Consider the following 19,377-nt stretch of genomic DNA (forward strand, 5'->3'; position numbering starts at 1 on the left):
AACATAGAGTATATGGCTGGTCTCGGTACTTTAAAGAAAACATACACGAAACATGGTTTCATTATGACCAGAATCGGTCTTGAGATATTTTTAACTTGATTTACAGAATTTGAGAAGTATGTCTTAACACCGATACTACAGTGCTTAAGTACTGCTCACGTATATGTTTCTAGGTTTATATTATGCATTTCATACGGTCAAATTACTTTTGAGCAACTAATAAGAAGCGCAAAACGGTATGCGTTTTAGTTTCGTTTTGTGCTGGGACCCGTGGATTGATTAGAGATATCAAGTACATACAAGTCATTTTTTAAATGTTGTAGTTCGTCTTGAAAAAATGTTACGAGTACATCATCCATCAACAATTACACAGGTTCTGTTTTCATATTGCGGATTTTGGTTACGTAATATTATTTTCTAGATTTCACGTTGTGAATATATGATTTGGGCAAACAGAGCCGCAAAGAAGTACATTATGGGTTGTTGTTGTTTTTTTTGCAGTTTTATCTAGAACAAGCGATGCTTAAATCTTTGTCTGATTCTTGTGAAACTATCCACACGACAGTTACAGTACCTAGGAGTTGACTTCAGTGATGTCACTGATGGGATGTTTCTAAAAATCCATCCTCTGTAAAACGTCTTCTCTAGTTGTCCTGCATATGTATTCGCTAATGAAGCTGTGTGTTCTGAGCCTGGATCTCTACATTTCTGTATGAACCAGCTTAGAGGGCTAAAGACAGCTTGTGTTTAAATTGAGTGTAAGGCAATTTATGCTTCTAAAGTCATGGTCAGCATTTATTATTGTACTGTGCTGTAAACTTGTTCTGTGCCTAGTCACATTATTTTATAGCGTTTTTATAGTGTTATCAAATCCGGTGGTGCTGTGTGTTAGTTTCCTGACTCCCATGTCACATGGTCTGTGATTGAAACCTGTGAAACCGGTTTAATTCGTCACAGCCAGCACTCCGGCAGAGAGGGGGTTGTACTCGTAAAGTAGAAGCAGGCGAGATTTCCAGCGAAAGACACCTCCCCCCCACCCTCATACGATTCGCATTGTAATTACACATTGTAATTGTATTACACATTGTACACATGCTTAAAAGAGAAGAGAGAAAACGCAAGCCTTCTTCAGGTGTGAGGGTCTTCTGCTCAGAATGAAACGCTAAAATGTAATGTAGGCTCTGAATGGGTTCAATTATGATTTGGGCTTGATTAAGGTCGCTGCCTTTCATCTAAAACCCTACTTGAATCCTTCGAAACTAAAAATCAGTGTTTGTGAGTTCTAAATAAAGAGGTATCCAGGTAACAGTGAAACGGGCGGACAGTCTGGGGAGATCGCCCGTTTTCCATGTAAATAGTTCACTGGTTCCGCACCCCTTGGTGTTTCTCTCGCTCTCTCTCGGGTCACCTGATCATTAGCTCAAAAGATTTCAGTGCTTTGTGTATATTCTAATGGTAGTGGGGGCAGGGTGTGTGCGAACAGGTTTGGTTGAAATTGCATTGGAGATCTATGTTCTTCACACCTGAAACATTTCCTCTGAAAGCATTTTCTTCGCAGTTTAACCGATCTTGTTACAGCATGTTACAGTTTACTATTATTAACCATATTAATTTTAAGTGCTTAATGCCATTTTTTGACCAGGCACGAATATTCTTAAGTCCATATCTTCGCAAGGGAATCAGTGCGAATTGCAATACTAATTAAATTAAAACTACTAACTACTAACTAATACTAATTAAAACAAACCAGAAACGTGTTGTTCTGTCTAATGACATTACAAGTGGAAAGATTACAGATTTTAATCGTCTTTAATTTTGTTACGTTATACATTTTAGAAACGTTTCATCCATACAAACACCACAAAACTATTTTCGATTGTATTTCTGAATAGTATGTTACACTTAGTTCACTGTTTTAAATACATCTAATTAAGAAAGTTAGGTGTTAGCATAAACTATTAGCAATCAATAATATTAAATTAAAGTTAAATACAAAACTAAAGAAAAAATAGGGTTAAATATAATTCAAAATATTTTGCTAACAATGTTAACTGTTTATGAATAATAAAATGTATTAACTAAGGAGTAGGATGGCACAGTTGTTAGTATGTTTTTTGTTTTGTTTCTTTTTCGTAAATACAACAGTAGTACCTGATGTCTGAAGTGGAAATCTAATAAGTAAATTGATTCTTAAAAATGTAGAGAGCTTTGAAAAAAATATATTGGTGCTTTTAGATAATATATTTCAAGGATGTAACTGCTGTGCTACAGTACGTGCAGAATTTTAGAAATCAGTTTGTCAACAAAGTACACTGTTTAGGTTAGTTTAGAAGACAATGTACCAAAACAATATATGCTGTCTGGGTCATTAGAATTAGCTGAAAGTAACTGATAAGCTTTGAATAACAAATCTAGTTTTTCTTCTCTCGCTCTATGATGTAATCTGTTTTCTCTTAGAGAAAGGGGAAGTTTTAGAAGGGACCAAGTGCTGAACTTTTTTACAGCGCAACGTCTTATAAAAACCCTGTTCTGCTTGTAACAAATTGAGTCTCTGGTTGCACTTTGCGAAGTGGTAGCAGGGCTCCCAATATTGCAATATTGAAATAAAGACCTTACTCAGGTGAGAACTCTCTCTTGTGGCTTCCTTGATAGTTATATTTCCATGACATGTCTCAGTGGCTTTCAAAATTAAATTATGCATGCAAACCTGTGAACTAGAAAGATAACTAAGATACCCATCCATTTATAATGGTGGCGAAGTGGTTAGCATTGCTATCTTGCAGTACTGGGGTCCTAGGATCAATTCCTGCCATCCTGTGTGTGGGGGTTTTACATGTTCTCTCTGGGTTACATGGTTTTTCTCCATATGTGTGATATGACTCCCTCTCGCACTCCGAAACATTCTGGTAAGTTAATTGGTTTATGGGAAAACTGGCCCTGGTGTGTGTGTGTTTGTGTCTGTCTGTCCTGTGATGGACTGGCGCTATGTCCAGGGTCCGTTGCTTACTGGGATAGGCTCCAAATCCTCTGTACTGGATAAAGAGATTAGAAATGGATGGAAGTAAAGGCACTGTGTGGATGGAACTATACACAGTGTTAGAAACCCACGATGAAATGGCAGCATCTCACTGAGAATAAAATATTTAATAGTGCTGGCTTAAGGAAACAGCCTTTCCACCTCTCTTGCACATCAGTATCCATACCTAGTTATTTAAACAAATTGCCTCTAATTATAAACATCTTAATATGCTGGCTCTGTGGATCCGCATCAGCTATGTTTGCCCATTCCTTCAATTCATGTGCATCCAACACACAGTTCAATGCCAGCAACTACACATAATCTAAAATACAATCCTTATTTCAGTATCTATGTAAACATATAGTCTGTTAACTTCATCATCTTCATCAAAAGTATGCCTAACCCCATTAGGAAGTGTTCTTGTTATAAGTGTATTCCTCAGCTTTCGCCAAATTATCTTCTTCTTGCCAACATCTCTAGTCTTTTATCCTGCAATAACTCAGCCAACACTTAAATCTCCAAAAGCTGCTTGTGTTAATTTCTTTAAATCACAAATATCATGTGTAAATACTGGCCATGTAATACTCTGCATTGTGGAATAATAGTTTATTTTAAAGGGAACTAGAGAAATCAAGAAAGGCTTTTTTTCTAGAATTAATAAATGCACATCCTGTTCACTGGTGAAATTAAATCCACACTGAGCAATCTTCAATATGTTCAGAATATGACAGCAAGAATCCTATCAGGGATGCATTACACCTGTTTTCAAGTCCTTGCACTGGTTACCTATCAGATTTCGAGTCAACTTCAAAATCCTTATCCTCCTTATACAGATGCAGCCATTCAAAGTGCGCGTTACAGACACGTACCGCAGGTGGCGTCGCTCAGTGTGACGCAAGATGACGCGTGGCACCGCAGTACGTGATTGGTTGACCAACAGGGGCACTCGTGGTTCGTTGGTTTGTCGTAGAAAGACTTACAGTACAGTAAACGTCTTTGCTGTGCCCGTTGTAGATATTGAATTTTACCACTGAAGGGAAATCTTAGTAGCTGAGCATAAAAAGAATAGGAGCATACTGTAACGCGTGTGAAGGCCATAAATGATATTAATTTTGGAACATAGACATACAGTATATAGCTTTTCTTGGTACTTTAAAGAAAAAAATACACACCAGTATTCCATTTCTCCCTAACGATTTTAAGCATCGAAGTATTTAACTAGCATGTGAAATAGCGTGTGAAAAAGTGGTAGTTTTAAGCTTTTCTGCTAATATAATATGGAATCGCGTATCTAAAGAATTTAATAACGGTATTCGTGTGCTGCGACAGGGCTGTGTAGGGCTGTTTCGCCTGCCTGTTCATGCGTGCTGTCTTGTAGCCGACTGGTCTAGGTGCGTGACTACCAGCGGGCAGGTTGTGTGTTCGAATCCAGCTGGTGCTAGACTTTTCTTTTAACAAACATTTCTTCGAAAAAATAGAATAGCGATATTATGGACAATCAATTGACTTTTATATTTCAAACTATCGCAACATGATCGATATTTGCGATATTTTGAACATATCTTCCCTTCTGACAGTGGCTCCTGCTTCTATTGTGTGTGTCTGTGCAACAGAGTAAATTTTTATAGAGAAATGGAGGCTGGACAGTATGCGTTACAATATAAACATTTATATTGATTTAAATCGTGTTCTGATTTAAATCGCAAACGCATGTTTAATTATATGTGTTTTTTAATCATAATCAGGCTAATGCAACATAAATTGATACAGTATCTTTGTCTTCTAAGTATCTTAATAAACTTTCAGCATAGCTTTCTACCCGTCAAGATTTATATTTCTTGGGATTTTGGGATCAAATGTGGAAGGATTAGATTATAATCGTTTTTATTTGTCAAATACGTGATTGTATTTCTGAATGTTATGTGACACCTACAGCAGTTCACTGCTTTAAATACATCGAATTAAGAAAGTTATGAGTAGCACTTTAGAACTTTTTTCTGAACCAGGGAAAATCTGATCATGTTTCTCTATAACAATAATAAAAAACTTTATTTTACATATCGCCTTTAAAAGTGGCATCTCAAAGCAATACAGTAGATCGAAAAACAGTTAAAAGGGACCAAATTAAATACCAGACAATCGCAAACGCGTTTTCAATAAAATTATTTTATTCATTCAGCAGTTTGTGAGAGGGACATCCAGCAGGGAGAGACACACACACCGGTTTTCATTGACAAAATTGTTTTTTTTCAATTCCTCTTGTCTAACAGGAATGTTTTGTTTGTGGACAGACTGTTAGACAAAAGGAAAAGACCGCCTCCTCCTATGAAGCATTAATCGCGTATCTAAGGAAAATTGCAGTATACCTTTGTTCATGCACATCATTATACAGTACAGTATCTCAATTTGTATTTCGATTAAAAAAAATCGTTTGCCCAGCCACTACTGTTGTTATTGTTTTTATCCTGTAAAGCGTTTCCTTTTTCTGCGTTTTCCATTTCCTTTTTCTGATCACTCGCTTTCTGGATACACATCTCACCTGTCCTGTTCTTTGTTTTCCTGGTTTGCTGATTATGCCTGCTGCGGTCCACTCCTACCCTCACACCTAAAGAATACTATTTTAAATTTCTTGGCGCAGTTCATTAACCCTTGTATGTGCTGTCCGCGCCGAAAATGCAATTAAAAAAAAGTCAAAAAACGCGCTCAAAATACAATTTATAGCTTAATAAGATACACTCCACAGGCAAATTTAATTGTGTGTTAGTTTCCTGACTCCCAGTATTTAAACTGCGACACTGATCATTCATCTCTAAATAAACTTTATTTTATATAGCGTTTTATGCGAATAGGTAATAAGATTGCTCATAAACCTAATCGCTTTTTCTACATAAACACAGCGTGATTGCTCTCTGAAAATGCTTTTCCTTTATTTTTAAAGTAGGCTCAGATTTCAACTATAGATCGTATTATTATAAACTTTCTTGGAAAAATGTATTTTATGTAAACCATGTTTGCTATTAATTCATTTAGGGCTAAAATACGTTCATTGTCTTCCAATCGAGTCGAGTTGACATTGGAAGCCTGCCACACCCGGACTGTTAAACCAACGCATTAGCACGTCAAAGCCCGTATTGGTATTGAGCCAGTATTGTCTTTAGTATTCCCCCCCTCTCCCCTCAATTCAATTCAATTCAAGGTGTTATATTTGCATGACAGATGGGTACAAGCAGTGTTGGGTATGTATGTTGTAATGCTTTCGGCAGACAGGCACTGTGTAAGAGCCGGCGCACCAGAGGAGCGCACTGAGGGAGCGTCTGCATTTATAACTTAGTTTTTAAAATTAGACAAGCAATATGAAGCATCTCCTTTTACGTTTAAGTCCCTTAAATACATTGAGCCAGCCACTACTGTTGTTATTGTAGTGGTTTGTCATCACTTAAGATTGCTTTTGATACCATCCTTACACAAAGCAGAAGGGAGATCTTAGTGCCTAAGCATAAAAAGAATAGGAGCATACTGCAACGCGTGTGAAGTCCATAAACGATATTAATTTTGGAACTTAAACATACAGTATATGGCTGGTCTCGGTACTTTAAAGAAAACATACACACCAGTATTCCATTTCTCCCTAAACATTTTAAGCATCGAAGTCTTTAACTAACGCGATACCGGAGTCAACAAGCATACTTTTAGAATTTGATTAAAAGGGAATATAATATGGAATCGCATATCTCAAGAAATTAATAACGATATAATTATATTCATGTTGCAAAAGAACTGCAACGGACATAAAAACTCCCTTGCTTTTAACAGAGCGTTCCATAATTTCTAACTACGAAAATGCCAGGTGAAAGGATTTGTAAACATATTTTGTTAAAGCGAGTCAGTTTTTTCCGCAACACATAAAAGACATTTTTCCAAGAAAGTTTAGCCTTTGTCACTAATGAAACCACTAAATAAAGACATAAATCTAGAAATCTTAAGATTTGTTTTATTTAATGTTGGTAGCAGGATGAACTGTCAGAGTGTATATTTTGTCGCAGAGTTGCTGCAAGATGTTAACAGTGAAAAAGGTATTTAGAAATGAGTTATTTCAAGATGAAAATTTTCAGAATAATTGCAAATCTAGCAGGATAGAGAAAGCACAGAAAACTGGCAGTTAGATTGATCAGACTAGTATGAAAAGTCATTTAGCAAAGGGAATGAGAAGAGTGACAAACTAGTATACTTTAGATCTTTTTAAATCTGATCATTTTTCCCTATAACAATAATAAAAAACTTTATTTGATATATCACCATTAAAGGTGGCATCTCAAAGCAATACAGTAGATGTAAAAACAGATAAAAGGACCACAGATTACAAAGTAAATGCATATAAGAAAGACAAGCAGTTAGAGGTGCTACCAAAATTAGAAAATGAAGCAGATACAGACACTAAGTCTTCTGAAAAGATTCTGAGGTTAGATTTAAACTGGCCCTGGTGTGTGTGTGTTTGTGTCTGTCTGTCCTGTGATGGACTGGCGCTATGTCCAGGGTGTATTCTGCCTTGTGTCCGTCGCTTACTGGGATAGGCTCCAAATCCTCTGTACTGGATAAAGAGATTAGAAATGGATGGAAGTAAAGGCACTGTGTGGATGGAACTATACACAGTGTTAGAAACCCACTATGAAATGGCAGCATCTCACTGAGAATAAAACATTTTATAGGGCTGGCTTAAGGAAACAGCCTTTCCACCTCTCTTGCACATCAGTATCCATACCTAGTTATTTAAACAAATTGCCTCTAATTATAAACATCTTAATATGCTGGCTCTGTGGATCCGCATCAGCTATGTTTGCCCATTCCTTCAATTCATGTGCATCCAACACACAGTTCAAAGCTAGCAACTACACAAAATCTAAAATATGAGCTCTACTTGCCACTTACAATACCAACAGTACCAGCTAACTTTAGTAGTGACATTTTCATGGATCTTTTTAACAATAAAATTTACAACATCAGACTTCAGACACAATTAAACAGGGCTCAAAAAAGTCTGGTACAAACATTTTCAGCATGGAATAAACCTTTACTTTATGGTATAAACCTTAAATGGATTCATATTCTCAATAAGATTTGGTGCTCAGTAACATGACTTAGAAAATGACAGAAGACATACGTATCATGCTTATCCTTCTATTTTTCATAATTGTAAACTCCTTAAGGCAGTTACATTTTCTCTGTTCTGACCTGGAGTTACAGAGAAATTTAAATTCTAATAAGAGATTTGTAATGAGGAAAGTCATACCAATCACTCATACCAGGATTTGCAATCACAATACAAATACTTTCTTTCTGTATGTGTTTATTTTGCAGTTTGAGTCTATGGCATTCCTTTGGGGGTCTATACTCCAAGGCATGACTTTTTTATGGGAACATGACATTTTTTTTAAAGTCTTTTAATGCAAGCTTCATATAAACCCTTAGCAGTGGTTACTGTCTGGAGCAGGTACTTGAATGGCACAGATTCATTGAAATGATTCAATTTCTTTTGAAAATATTTGGGATAATACATATTCCAGAAATCACAGCCGTTGAATTATCCAGAAATTAATTTCTCTCAGGGTGTATTTAACCCCTCATGGATGGCATTGTATGAAATGAGTTTGAAGTTCCCCATTTGCCTCTATTATGAGATGCTGTGGACACTATTTTATACATTTTAGGAGTGTCCATAGGAAGGTATGTTCTAGAAAGAGTGAACTTCTGTTTTGCCATTATTTTTAATAGGGGCGTTACATGTTTACACTTGGTGCTCCTACTAGAGGAGAGGATATGATTAATCTAGGCTTATCACAGAAACTGAAACACATCTGGTTGGTGAGTCTACTGTGGGTAAAATGTTACTGGTACCGCATGTTGTAAAGCTCGGTATTTTCTCTCTTGGCCTGACTTTTTTTAATGTCTGAGTGTTAGAATCCATGTTGTTGCTGGTAAGGGAATGGTAGGTGCTGTGATTGACACAGTCAAAGCCTTGTACAGAGATACCATTGTAGCTGTTTGACAGTATTTTAGATGCCCTTAGTTAAAAGCATGGGAGGAAGTACTGCCAAGGGAAGGGGGGGAGCAAGGATTTTTTCTTTGATTTTGTGAGGTTATTTTTTGTTATATTGTGTTTCAGAAAGCAAGAAAATAAGATTTACTGTATGATAAAAAGAGAAAGAGCTGGAGTAGATCCTCAGATCAGTTTGCTACCAGCAATCAAACAAAAAAATGGAAAGAATTGTCTCCTCCTGATTGGAACCTTTCTTACTGTCTTATTATAATTTATCAGGCTATCTTTTAATTTCCACTGAGAGAAGGAAGTCACTTGTCATGCAGCTATTTTATTCTTCATTGCACAATATGCTCTAAGTTAGCAAATGAAACATGAAATAAATCAAGAATACGATTAACATGAATGTATAAACATCCAAACTATACTTTATCACATTTAATTATTGGGTTAGCTTTTTATTGAGCCAAAATGTTATAAATGTGTGAACGTCTGTAAAATGGAAATATTTATATTTTTCTCTTTTCTGTTACCTGCCTGACAGCATTTTGTATCCCATTCAGTATATTACTGGAAAATATTAGACCCAACCTAAAGAATTCATGGGGGTAGTGGGACACAGTACTGCAACGAGTCTCCTAAAGGGACAGAGCTATTAGTACTTATGTGTTTGAGTCTGGAGAATATAGTAAACTCTAAACATTAAGGGAATGCATGGAATCGGAAAATATAAATTGCATAGTACACAAGACTTAACTGGTTTTATTCTAGGAAAGCAGACAAGACTGAGTCATGGGACTCAGAGGATCCAAGGCTAGACTGAGTATAATAGGCTTCGGGCTTCTATTGTGACATCTACTGTAAATTACAAAAATGTTAAAAGTAAACAAAATAAAGTAACTAGAATGTGGTCTGAAATCACCCCTTTAGACACCCCTTTTACTTCACTGGAGTCAGATATGAAAGGCAATAGTCTCCCGTTCTGTCTGCTGTGTGTTGCAGCAGAGGGACTCCCTGCAGCTGAAAGGGGCAGAGTAACTTGCATGCCCTCTAGTACAGTTTACACATGCACGACTTTAAAAGCTAGCAAGACAGGTTTCGATTCACATTAGCTGGCGAGCCTTGTTAAAAAACGAATGATAATGTAACATGCCACTGTTCATGAACAAAGTTATACTGAGATTTCCTAAGATACGTGATTAAAAAATAAATAAATAAAAATTTGAATCTCCTGCGGAACACATTCCATAAGAATCAGCGGTTTTACAGTATATATCGCCTTTAAAGGTGGCTTCTCAAAACGCTTTACGGGATAAAAACAACCAGAACAGCAGCAACAACAATATTGTATTTCGTTGCATTTTGAAAACCAAGTAATAACTTAACTATACAGTACGTGCAAACGTTTCGTATGTTGCTGTCGTGAATGCCTGCGTACCCATAAGTATTTTATTTGCCTTGAGTCTGTCTACACTATCTCTGTCCCACTACCCCCCTCTCTCCCTCAATTCAATTCAATTCAAGGTGTTTTATTTGCATGACAGATGGGTACAATTCTTGTTGGGAATGTATACTTTGATATTTACACCCGGCGCGGCACCGAGGGAGCGTCTGCATTTATAACTTGGTTTTTAAAATTAGTCAAGCAATATGAAGCATCTCCTTTAACTTTTAAGTCCCTTAATACATTGAGCACAGCTTTCTCACCATCCTTACACAAAGCAGAAACTGTCCGATGACTCACAGTACAAGTGGAAAGATTACAGATTTTAATCGTCTTTAATTTTGTCTTTAATTTTGCCTGTGGAGTGTATCTTATTAAGCTATAAATTGTATTTTGAGCGCGTTTTTTGACTTTTTTTTAATTGCATTTTCGGCGCGGACAGCACATACAAGGGTTAATGAACTGCGCCAAGAAATTTAAAATAGTATTCTTTAGGTGTGAGGGTAGGAGTGGACCGCAGCAGGCATAATCAGCAAACCAGGAAAACAAAGAACAGGACAGGTGAGATGTGTATCCAGAAAGCGAGTGATCAGAAAAAGGAAATGGAAAACGCAGAAAAAGGAAACGCTTTACAGGATAAAAACAATAACAACAGTAGTGGCTGGGCAAACGATTTTTTTTAATCGAAATACAAATTGAGATACTGTACTGTATAATGATGTGCATGAACAAAGGTATACTGCAATTTTCCTTAGATACGCGATTAATGCTTCGTAGGAGGAGGCGGTCTTTTCCTCTTGTCTAACAGTCTGTCCACAAACAAAACATTCCTGTTAGACAAGAGGAATTGAAAAAAAACAATTTTGTCAATGAAAACCGGTGTGTGTGTCTCTCCCTGCTGGATGTCCCTCTCACAAACTGCTGAATGAATAAAATAATTTTATTGAAAACGCGTTTGCGATTGTCTGGTATTTAATTTGGTCCCTTTTAACTGTTTTTCGATCTACTGTATTGCTTTGAGATGCCACTTTTAAAGGCGATATGTAAAATAAAGTTTTTTATTATTGTTATAGAGAAACATGATCAGATTTTTCCTGGTTCAGAAAAAAGTTCTAAAGTGCTACACATAACTTTCTTAATTCGATGTATTTAAAGCAGTGAACTACTGTAGGTGTCACATAACATTCAGAAATACAATCACGTATTTGACAAATAAAAACGATTATAATCTAATCCTTCCACATTTGATCCCAAAATCCCAAGAAATATAAATCTTGATGGGTAGAAAGCTATGCTGAAAGTTTATTAAGATACTTAGAAGACAAAGATACTGTATCAATTTATGTTGCATTTGCCTGATTATGATTAAAAAACACATATAATTAAACACGCGTTTGCGATTTAAATCAGAACACGATTTAAATCAATATAAATGTTTATATTGTAACGCATACTGTCCAGCCTCCATTTCTCTATAAAAATTTACTCTGTTGCACACACACACACAATAGAAGCAGGAACCACTGTCAGAAGGGAAGATATGTTCAAAATATCGCAAATATCGATCATGTTGCGATATTTTGAAATATAAAAGTCAATTGATTGTCCATAATATCGCTATTCTATTTTTTCGAAGAAATGTTTGTTAAAAGAAGAGTCTAGCACCAGCTGGATTCGAACACACAACCTGCCAGCTGGTAGTCACGCACCTAGACCAGTCGGCTACAAGATAGCACGCATGAACAGGTAGGCGAAACAGCCCTACACAGCCCTGTCGCAGCACACGAATACCGTTATTAAATTCTTTAGATACGCGATTCCATATTATATTAGCAGAAAAGCTTAAAACTACCACTTTTTCACACGCTATTTCACATGCTAGTTAAATACTTCGATGCTTAAAATCGTTAGGGAGAAATGGAATACTGGTGTGTATTTTTCCTTTAAAGTGCCGATTCCTGGAATCTGACTGGCTGACACCCCTCTGAAGTGGTTCCATAAAATCTGGTATACGGAAAAGAAAGCGTTGATAAATACAAGTGTCTTTTAATACACTCTTTGCTGTGCTCTTGAGGATCCTTGTGATATTTTAAGCTCTAGTTGAATGATAGGTGTCGCATTTTAAATCATTTTCGTAGTTAGAAATTATGAAACGCCCTGTTAAAAGCAAGGAAGTTTTTATGCCCATTGAAGTAAAACAAAATGCCTGACAAAGTATGGCTTGGACAGATTCCAAGTGCTTGTACAAATGTGCTAAAGAAATTATACTTTGAGTATACAGCTTGTCCAAAGTCATCCATTATTAATACTATTAGTAATATCTTCAGTAAAGGCTTTGATGCATAAATATTTCTGATAAAGGTAGGTTGTGTACTTTTGTCCAACTGAGCAATCTTGCTTTCATAAAATATACCAACATTTTAATGACTGATGATTAACATGCTGTAATACACAGTTCAAAATTAAAGGCTCAAATGCTGTACATGAGAGGTTAAGCTCCCCCTGGCGGTTTTACAAGGCGACGCCGGATAGTTAACCACGTGACACCACGTTAACTGCGTCATACTGCGTGATACTGCGACACGCCCACCGGGGTATGCCGCGAAATACCTCACTCATTTTGAATGGCTGCATCTGTATACTGTCCTACAACTGTTATTATTGATCACCGAATTATTGTACTTGACATGACTTCATTCAGCCTTTCCTGAACGTCTATGACAGGCAGAGAGAGTGCTGTTTCTGGTGCGATCTTTTGCAGCTGACATTTCACTGTTTTAAACGAACAAGAAATTAGATTGCTCATAAATCAGTTATTCTATATAAACACAGCGTAATTGCCCTCCGAAAATCCTCTTTTTCTTGTTCGTTTTAGAGACCTTGATCGAAACTGATTTTAGATGTCAGAAAGGATTTATTTTCTCTGTATTTCCTACATTGCTTTGTCGAGATTTTAACTTTATATCTAACTTTAAATCTAGGCTCAGATTTCAACTATAAATCGTACAGTAATTAATAGCAGTAAATACTGATGTTTTGCGCCCTCTTACCACAAAAATATATGTTTTGTAGTTGGGATTAACTTTATTTCGTACGCGTAGCTACTCCGATTCGGACACCGAACAGTTAAAGATGGCGGCAAATCAGACACCCAGAGAGGGGGCGTCTTCTCGCCTCCATAACTAAAATGCCAAATAGGAGTGGCTTAAGCGACATACACAGTCGTGTAACTGACAGTTTGAGGTAGCCTATCGTGTAAATTTCGCTTTGTTGCTGATAGGTTAAGCTTTCGAAACTCTGCCCCAAAGTCATGTGACTGATTTTTCGCCCTGTTTCGTTGGTTAAACGCAATGATCACAAGCACCACCATGGTAACTGGGATGTGTAGTTTTTAATTCCGTTTGAATTATAACTGTACGTACTGTCTTCATATTTGGCCAGGGCTTTAAAGAGAAGGTGCGCCAAAAAATTTCGGTGCCGTCGTCTCCGCTTTAAAGGTACCCCCGTGCTGGAAGAATTTGACCTCGGAACGTTTGCCCAGCGTAGTTATAGTGGACATAAAAACAAGAGTTCGCTGGCATTATATCCTAGAAGACACAGACCGGCACCAGACCGGTAAATGCTTGATGAACTAGGGATTGGACAGTTTCCAAGTGCTTGTACAATCGATGGAAATGTTCAAATAAATGTGCAAAAGAAATAAACAAAATAATCATTTATTTCTTTATCATATTAGCTAGCTAATATCCTCTCTTTGCTAGTTAGTGGCTGTGTTTCTGCGTTGGGTAGCAACGGGTGACTGTTCTCAGGCGGAAGATGTAAACAGCTTAATTTTCGTGTTAAATAATTTTTAAAAATTAAAATTCATTCTATACAGCAATCACATATTTGGGTACCGTTTCATACAACTTTCATGCTTAAAATGTTTAGGGAGAAATGGAAGACTGGTGTGTATTTTTTCTTTAAACTATCAAGACCAGCCATACACAGTACAGTTAATGTACATACAGTAATGTTTATGTTCCTAAATTAATATCGTTTATGACCTTCAGATGCGTTATGCTCCTCTTCTTTTTATGCTCAGCTACTAAAATTTCCCTTTAGTGGTAAAATTCCATATAAATATTCAAAACTAAGCAGATTGAAATGTGCACAGTAAAGACATTAGATGATTAAATCTTTTCACTACCAACCAATGCACCACGAGTGCCCCTGTCGGTCATTTTGGCCAGCCAATCACTTACCGCGGTGCCCTACGGTGCCCTGCGGGTTGGTTACTGTACCACGGGTTTTTACCGCTCATTTTGAATGGCTGCATCTGTAGGTTGTCTCTCGCAGTGTTCAGGAATTGCATTCCGAAACTGAGTCAGATCAAAAGTTGTAAGAAAAGCACCTATGGTGTCGGTTCGAACAGCTTTATTGATTCGATGTTAAAGGCCGGAAATGGGGCACAAGACACGCGACCGCAAAAAGCGTCGCCATCTGCTTCCAGCTGCAAAATGCCGTTTGCGGACGCTGAAGCATTTGAACTTGAACTTTATTGCCATATGTAACCGGTACTGGTACAATGGAATTCTTACTTACAGAAGGTCTCTCGATTGTAAAACAAGTGTAAAAAACAAGACAAAGTGCAAACAGTGCATCAAGACAATGTACAAACAAACAATAGACAATGTGCAAGTAAACATGTAGACATTTCTTTCCAAGGCAGCGGGTACAAGCGATCTCGCGTTTTAAAACCACCAGGAAAAGCAGAAAGGCACTTTTCCTTGCTTGCGCCAGCACACGACGACGTGAGGAGGACACCGTAGTCGGTAGGATTCGAACCTGCGCGGGGAGACCCCAATGGATTTCTAGTCCATCGTCTTAACCACACGGCCACGACTACAGTGAGCACCGCTGTTGCTGCGTTCTTGCTACAATCTCACATGGATCGCGAGGCGCTGGCGGAAACCTTTTTCAAAGTCGTTCTCCATTAAAAAAAAAACCTTTCCAAAATACAAGCCTTGCAGACAGACACGCCTCAGAGGACTTAAGGGTGGCTTCATGTGGGAATGATAAAGTCTCCCCGTCCGGACAGGAAAATGGCACTTTGTTAGACACAAAGAAACAATCAACAACAGACAAATGTCCACAAGCATTTAAGAAGCCGCACCATGTTCTTGCTACAATCTCACACGGATCGCGAGACGCCGGCGGAAATCTTTTTCAAAGTCGTTCTCCGTTAAAAAAAAAAACCTTTCCAAAATACAAACCTTGCAGACAGACACGCCTCAGAGGACTTAAGGGTGGCTTCATGTGGGAATGATAAAGTCTCCCCGTCCGGACAGGAAAATGGCACTTTGTTAGACACAAAAAAACAATCAACAACAGACAAATGTCTACAAGCATTTTAGAAGCCGCACTTGAAATAGCTCTTACATTCGTGTTAGATGCAGGAATCGCCTTTTTATTGACGCTCTTACGAACGCCATGGAAAGCAAAACAAAGCAAAGCAGAGCAGAACAAAACGAACAAAATAAAACCCTCAAATCCTGCACTTGAATATAATGCCGTTACGTGCCGAAGCGGTATTGGACGTCATCCTAGCACTGCAACCCGGGGCGTACGGTATATGGGAACGAGCACACGTCACGAATTGTCTCTAATAACTCCCTGCACTGTAAGGCGCCTTGAAGCGTGCACACTCAACATTCATCTTTGCGCATCTGTGAAAGGTAAACTCTTGAGCAAACTCTGAACCAGACACTCAAACTCCAGCTAGCATTAGGGGTAGCATTCCCACGCTACTTGAACACTTTGTTTACGCTCAGTGCTGGATTTTGGGAACTTTAGGACGAGTGGGACTTTTCTCCTATCTGTCAATTCGTTTTGTTTTGGAGACTCTTGGCTGTCTGTGTTGTATAGTGCAGCGTGAAGAAAACGTTTTCGAAAACTGTGCCGGCTCAAAAGTTGTAAGAAATCCTCTCCAGCTCTTTTAAGTCTCTTCAGTTTTGTCATTTAAAGTGAAACTAGATGTATAACTGGAGCCTCACTTATGCAAATGGTGAGGCTCCAGTTCGACATCTAGTTTTACTTTATATGACAGAAGTACGTCAGACTGCGCCGGACTGGGGGATCACTTCCGGTTATTTTTACCATCTTAAATATTTGAAATCCTCCCCTATGCAATTGTGACACTTCATCTTGGCTCCACCTAGGACACTCTTCAATCTTCCATCACTTCTCTCTTCTCCCGCAACACTCTCGTCTGTCGGCAGTATGTGGCGTCTTTGCATTACCACCAATCTCACCACAGCAAGAAAGCAACGGGTTTTGGCAAGAGAGGAGGAGACTGAGAGGTATGTCTTAACACCGATACTACAGTGCTTAAGTACTGCTCACGTATATGTTTCTAGGTTTATATTATGCATTTCATACGGTCAAATTACTTTTGAGCAACTAATAAGAAGCGCGAAACGGTATGCGTTTTAGTTTCGTTTTGTGCTGGGACCCGTGGATTGATTAGAGATATCAAGTACATACAAGTCATTTTTTAAATGTTGTAGTTCGTCTTGAAAAAATGTTACGAGTACATCATCTATCAACAATTACACAGGTTCTGTTTCCATATTGCGGACTTTGGTTACGTAATATTATTTTCTAGATTTCACGTTGTGAATATATGATTTGGGCAAACAGAGCCGCAAAGAAGTACATTATGGGTTGTTGTTGTTTTTTTTGCAGTTTTATCTAGAACAAGCGATGCTTAAACCTTTGTCTGATTCTTGTGAAACTATCCACACGACAGTTACAGTACCTAGGAGTTGACTTCAGTGATGTCACTGATGGGATGTTTCTAAAAATCCATCCTCTGTAAAACGTCTTCTCTAGTTGTCCTGCATATGTATTCGCTAATGAAGCTGTGTGTTCTGAGCCTGGATCTCTACATTTCTGTATGAACCAGCTTAGAGGGCTAAAGACAGCTTGTGTTTAAATTGAGTGTAAGGCAATTTATGCTTCTAAAGTCATGGTCAGCATTTATTATTGTACTGTGCTGTAAACTTGTTCTGTGCCTAGTCACATTATTTTATAGCGTTTTTATAGTGTTATCAAATCCGGTGGCGCTGTGTGTTAGTTTCCTGACTCCCATGTCACATGGTCTGTGATTGAAACCTGTGAAACCGGTTTAATTCGTCACAGCCAGCACTCCGGCAGAGAGGGGGTTGTGTTCGTAAAGTAGAAGCAGGCGAGATTTCCAGCGAAAGACACCTCCCCCCCACCCTCATACGATTCGCATTGTAATTACACATTGTAATTGTATTACACATTGTACACATGCTTAAAAGAGAAGAGAGAAAACGCAAGCCTTCTTCAGGTGTGAGGGTCTTCTGCTCAGAATGAAACGCTAAAATGTAATGTAGGCTCTGAATGGGTTCAATTATGATTTGGGCTTGATTAAGGTCGCTGCCTTTCATCTAAAACCCTACTTGAATCCTTTGAAACTAAAAATCAGCGTTAGTGAGTTCTAAATAAAGAGGTATCCAGGTAACAGTGAAACGGGCGACAGTCTGGGGAGATCGCCCGTTTTCCATGTAAATAGTTCCCTGGTTCCGCACCCCTTGGTGTTTCTCTCGCTCTCTCTCGGGTCACCTGATCATTAGCTCGAAAGATTTCAGTGCTTTGTGTATATTCTAATGGTAGTGGGGGCAGGGTGTGTGGGAACAGGTTTGGTTGAAATTGCATTGGAGATCTATGTTCTTCACACCTGAAACATTTTCTCTGAAAGCATTTTCTTCGCAGTTTAACCGATCTTGTTACAGCATGTTACAGTTTACTATTATTAACCATATTAATTTTAAGTGCTTAATGCCATTTTTTGACCAGGCACGAATATTCTTAAGTCCATATCTTCGCAAGGGAATCAGTGCGAATTGTAATACTAATTAAATTAAAACTACTAACTACTAACTAATACTAATTAAAACAAACCAGAAACGTGTTGTTCTGTCTAATGACATTACAAGTGGAAAGATTACAGATTTTAATCGTCTTTAATTTTGTTACGTTATACATTTTAGAAACGTTTCATCCATACAAACACCACAAAACTATTTTCGATTGTATTTCTGAATAGTACAGATGCAGCCATTCAAAATGCGTGAGGTATTTCGCGGCATACCCCGGTGGGCGTGTCACAGTATCACGCGGTATGACGCAGTTAACGTGGTGTCACGTGGTTAACTATCCGGCGTCGCCTTGTAAAACCGCCAGGGGGAGCTTAACCTCTCATGTACAGCATTTGAGCCTTTAATTTTGAACTGTGTATTACAGCATGTTAATCATCAGTCATTAAAATGTTGGTATATTTTATGAAAGCAAGATTGCTCAGTTGGACAAAAGTACACAACCTACCTTTATCAGAAATATCAAAGCCTTTACTGAAAATATTACTAATAGTATTAATAATGGATGACTTTGGACAAGCTGTATACTCAAAGTATAATTTCTTTAGCACATTTGTACAAGCACTTGGAATCTGTCCAAGCCATACTTTGTCAGGCATTTTGTTTTACTTCAACGGGCATAAAAACTTCCTTGCTTTTAACAGGGCGTTTCATAATTTCTAGCTACGAAAATGATTTAAAATGCGACACCTATCATTCAACTAGAGCTTAAAATATCACAAGGAAAAATACACACCGGTATTCCATTTCTCCCTAAACATTGTAAGCTTCGAAGTCTTTAACTAACGTGATACCGGAGTCAACAAGCATACTTTTAGAATTTGATTAAAAGGGAATATAATATGGAATCGCGTATCTCAAGAATTTAATAACGGTATGATTACATCCGTGTACTGCGGCAGGGCTGTGTAGGGCTGTTTCGCCTGCCTGATCA

The sequence above is a fragment of the Atractosteus spatula genome (assembly GCF_055471065.1).
Source record: "Atractosteus spatula isolate fAtrSpa1 chromosome 16 unlocalized genomic scaffold, fAtrSpa1.hap1 SUPER_16_unloc_2, whole genome shotgun sequence".
Lineage (NCBI taxonomy): Eukaryota > Metazoa > Chordata > Actinopteri > Semionotiformes > Lepisosteidae > Atractosteus > Atractosteus spatula.